This window comes from Marmota flaviventris, chromosome 9 (genome assembly GCF_047511675.1).
Source record: "Marmota flaviventris isolate mMarFla1 chromosome 9, mMarFla1.hap1, whole genome shotgun sequence".
In the NCBI taxonomy this organism is placed as follows: domain Eukaryota; kingdom Metazoa; phylum Chordata; class Mammalia; order Rodentia; family Sciuridae; genus Marmota; species Marmota flaviventris.
In genome coordinates, this window is record NC_092506.1 from 70,181,211 (window position 1) to 70,186,318 (window position 5,108).

Genomic DNA, 5,108 nt, shown 5'->3' on the forward strand with positions numbered 1-5,108 from the left:
GCAGAAGGCTTCTGAGGAAAGGTAAGAAGACATGGGAGGGACAATACAGAGTTTTCTGTAGACATATTGTCATTTTAGGTAAGGCAATCCACAAAGTCCATCTGAGCAGTAGAAATACAATAAGAAATATGAATAAGGTAAGGAAATGAGTCAAAGATCCAGGCAAAGAATATTCCACACAAAGAGGAAACTTGATTAAAAGGCCTTGAGGCAGAAAAGGTGTGGTAGATTCAGAAAATTTTGGGTGGTTGGAGTAAAATAAGCAAGCAGAGAGGGCTAAGAAGTAGAGGTCAGAAATGATCTGGCAAGGGCCCAAACAGGCAAAAGCCCTGAATCTAGATAAGAGGAAAATTTACTGGAAGGATGTTGATCAGAAATGTAAGGTCAACCAACTGATATTGTAATATTTAAAGTTAGCTGCTACTAGAAAAGGGACTACCGGGAGTTAAGAAGGGAGAAAGGAGACTAGTTAGGAGGAATGTCCTAATAGAATAATAGAATATCCCAAAGGGAGGAGACTAGTGGCAGTGTAAATGGTGAGAAGGAACATATTTGGGGTGTATTTCAGGTAATAGATTTTTCATATACAGAACTTTCCAATAAAATAGAAGAGTCAAGGATGTATCCTCTGACATCAAAGTCATATATTTTGTTTTTAAAAGACAGTCATAGAACTAAAAGCCAAAAAGAAAATTATTCAGTCTTTTAGAAACTGAAGTAGCTACCATCTTTGCTGGAAGTACTATAACTGCCAATATCAATTATTGTAGAATATAAAGAATGAAAAAAAGGGAGAAAATGCAAAATAGCATGTTTGAATGTCAGGCAACCATCTCTCCACACTAATGGCAAAGAAAAGAAATATTGCCTTATACCAAAAGCATCAGAACCTGGAGACTAATCAGTTAAGGAAGGTATCCATTCCCAGTAAGGACTAGGGGAGAAATAGGGATGGAAATGACTTGTCCTGGAAGAAAGGAGTGTGCTACCATTGACATTGATTAGAATTGCTAGCCCACGATGATAATAAAAAACAGACCACTTTTAACTGGTTTCATTATTACTTGTATATTCTACAATATCAGTCTTGACTGCATGCACCAGGGTGGAAAGCTCCATCAATCCTTGGTAGACACTGTTAGCACAGATAAGGTGGAAGGTGTGCAACCGGATGATCATGTTAGCCAGTCTCCATAAAATGCCAACCAAGCACCAGAAGCTCTAGGTGTTTTGCTGTTTTATAGACACTAACACACTACCCACCTAATTCCCATGATAACACTAAGTAGTAGATACTGTTATTATTTCCAGTTTACAAATGAGAAATCTAAGATAAGGACAGTTTAAGAAACGTGATGCTGCTTGTTTTCAGAAGAAATGATGAGAGGAATAAAATTGATATATGGTCATCCTACTTTCTGCAAACCACAGAGGCATCTTCTGTTTCCAGCCATACCCCTGCATGCCATATTCCTATGACTTCCTCTTCAGGAATGGAGTTATAAATATGATTGTTCAACTCCTGGAAACCAAGGATCAATGTATGCTAACAGCTCAACTGTCTACAAACTTGAACTTCTTTCTATATCTGTATGATTTCTAAAAAAATAAACAAACAAACAGCAGAGTTGGACCTTTCAGGGGATTCCAGTTCTCACCTCTGCACATTCTGTAGAGTGGATAGTTTTAGCTAGAGTCTGCTATTCACAGGCCCAACTAGTTGCTTGCTTTTTGCTTCATCTATGCAGCCAGATAAAGTGTTGATGGAAGCCTAAACCAAAATTCCCCACCTAACTTTTTCCAAATGTTTATATAAGGTAATCAGGTACTTGCTCAACTACTAACAAAGCAGTACTTTGCTTCCCAATCTGCTATTGTCCCCTGTGTGTACAGCTCCCATGGGAACCCCACAGGAGAAGGAATGATTAGCAGGGCAAGATTCCTGACATGATACCATCAACACTCACCCCAAATTGTACCCAAAGTGACAGGCTGTCTTCCAAGTCACTACCTAATGCCATATGTTAGCTAGTGATAATTACTGCTGATAACGCCCATGGAAACAATAATAATTACATGGTGAGGCAACTGTGTTATTCTCACACACCTGGAATATAACACTTGTCATCACGGTGGCAACAAGAGGGATTAGTTTTCCCTCTGCCATAGCGCTCATGGCGATGTTTTCATCTGCTGGATAAAAAGGCTCCCTGTCATTTTAATAATATAACTTTATGGATTTTTAAGAGTTCTGAGTCCAAGCATAGCAGTGCATGCTTGTAATTCCAGCTCTTCAAGAGACTGAGGCAGGAGGATCACAAGTTCAGGGCCAGCAATGCAACTTAGTGAAAGTCTGTGTCAAAATAAAACATAAATGGGCTGGGGATGAAACTCAGTGGGAGAGCACCCCGCACAATCCCCAGTAACACACACACACATACACACACACACACACACACACACACAGGAGTTCTGAAGGATGATACTGGGCATTTTTCTGTCATCCTTTAGGGTGATATAAAAGCATTAGAAGTGCTTCCCCCCAGGGCTAACATAATGAAAATACATAGCTGGTGGCACAAGAGACCCCTTTTTGTACACTTTTAAGTACCAGACTTGGGCTCTGAATTTCAATGATTAAGTTCAAATCTCTTCTTAGCCACCTGCCAAGACCTAGGACAGAACAGCTGGTGGGTTGTTTCATCTCACCTTTCTAAGTATCATTCCTCAATTATAAAATGGACTTGATATAAACTACCATATAGAACTGCCATGAAGTTTACATAAGATTATTCTCCACACAGAGCCTGATACAGAGTAAGTGCTCAAAAATATTAGTTTGTTATTATAACAGCTTTGTTTCAGATTTCAGGAGAAACTCTCATTTCTGTTAAGTTTTTCTTAACTTTATATAAAATCAAAGTAGGTAAGAAACTAGAAGATCACCTCTGCTCCTAGAATAAAATTTTGATCTGTCACAGCTGAGACCAATGGATACCTCATGGTTCCATGGGAATCAGCTCAGCTCACCAGGAGACATATGTTAGGACATGGGACAATCAAAGCACCATCACCACTAAGCGTTGCCCTGGCCTTGTCCTCCAGGTAGCACCTCAGAGGTCTGACCAGGAGATTTAGGATCTCTGGCAACTGGTGTCTTAAATTATCAGCTAACAACATAATTCTTTTGTTTAACAAGACTGAAAGGTAAACATTAGAATTCTTTTTTCATAGGGATGGGGAAAAAGAGACTCATAGGAGAATATGAGGAAGTTATCAATCGTCAAAGGCCATCCCACTATCAGGGAGTTGAGATTCAAACCCAAGTCTTCTGTGGACAAACCCAGAAAGTCCGTCTGTGGCTGCTCATCTATCCCAGGCTCATATTTGTGGGGCTGATGTACTGATCAAGCCAACAGGTTCAAGTCGTTTTCAGTAAAAGCAATTCCTTTGTCCCCTAAAAGCTGCTGTCATTCAACATTTTTGTTTTAAATGACCATAAATAATGTCCCCCCTCCCAAATAAAACCTGAGGTGTTTCATAGTTGAAATAAAGCAGGGTTTTAGCACCCTTGAGCTAAAACATAAAAATGGCATTTATCTCAAATATTTATATCTGCACAGGTTCTAGAGTCTATTTATGAGGCAAATCAGATCAGCAGTGCTCAGTGACGGGAGCAGCATAATTGGCCACCCGTTCCCTTTTTATAGGTTTCCGCTTCCCCATTACCTAGCCAGAATCTGTTTGTCCCCCTCCTCGGAGGAGAATTGAATGATGATCATTTCAGCAAAGACCTTTCACAGTTTTGCTGTTTCTCTGGGCATTTTCTGCCACTTTTATAGGTTATGCAACATTAGCCTCAGTAGCCCTGTAGGTCAAGAGAATGTGATGTTCACTCAAAAGTGGACCTGATTTATCAGGCAACTAGGTATCAATGAAATTACAACATTCTGGAAATGTCCTTAGGTACAATCTGAATGTTGTTTTTAAAAAAAACACTGCCATTTTATCTTTCAATCCTTTCCTGAGCTTCTCTCCCTCAAAAGCTAACTCCCTGACATCTGTTTTGTAAAGCCCCCACTTACCACTGTAAGGGGACAACCCTCCTAGGATAGAGTCTTCTTCCTGCTTATCAATATACCAAGAGCCAAGTCTCCCTTAAGTTTGGCTGCACGTAGTAGGAACCCACAAAACATATATTTATTTTAAAAAATAGATACAAGAGTAATCAGAATGCAAAAATGTACACTTGACTAATCTGCTAAAATTTTTAGATAACTGGGATTAAGGCTCTGACCTCATACTCATCAAGGTGTTAGAACTTTGTAAGTCTTTATATTATTTCAACTCATTCACTAGATATTTCTACAAACATATATTAAGTATGCAAGGAGTGTGTGTGTGTGTGTGTGTGTGTGTGTGTGTGTGTGTGTGTTAGAGACAGAATCACTGATTTTCCCAGGCTGGCCTCAAACTCCTGGGCTCAGGCTGTCCTCCTGCCTCAGTCTCCTGAGTAGCCGGTACTATAAGAACACTCCTGTGCACTCAGCTAAGTATAATTTTCAACAGGCCCAATGGCAGGGTTCAAGAACACAAAGATAAAACAAAGAAACAAAGTTCTGACTTTGATGTTTGCAGTTTATGGACTGTGGGAGATCTAAGGCACAAGTGATGAAAGAAGAGATGTAAATATGCACAACAATGTGGTAAATGTTACATGAAATGATCTGATAGGTATATTATAGGACTTAAAAAAATAGGAAGCATTTCCTATTTCACAGAGAAGTAACCTCGGCCCAAATGGATGAATAGGACTTTCAAGGAAGGCAAGGAAAGGCACTCTGGGCATAGGGTGGTAGCCCACAGACAAAGGAGTACTACTTCAACATAATGCACATTGTCAAGAGAAAATGCCAGATAAATAAGTAGGGAGCAAATCATGAGGGGGCTTGTGCACCACCCAGAAGTTACAAAGTAATGAAGAGCCCTCAAGGGGTTCAATGGTACTTACCAACTTGTGGTGCATGGATGAGCAAGAAGAGGAGACACATTCACAGAAGGGCAATGGCAGGAGTCATTGCTTGGGCTTCAAGAAGCTCCAAGGAGAG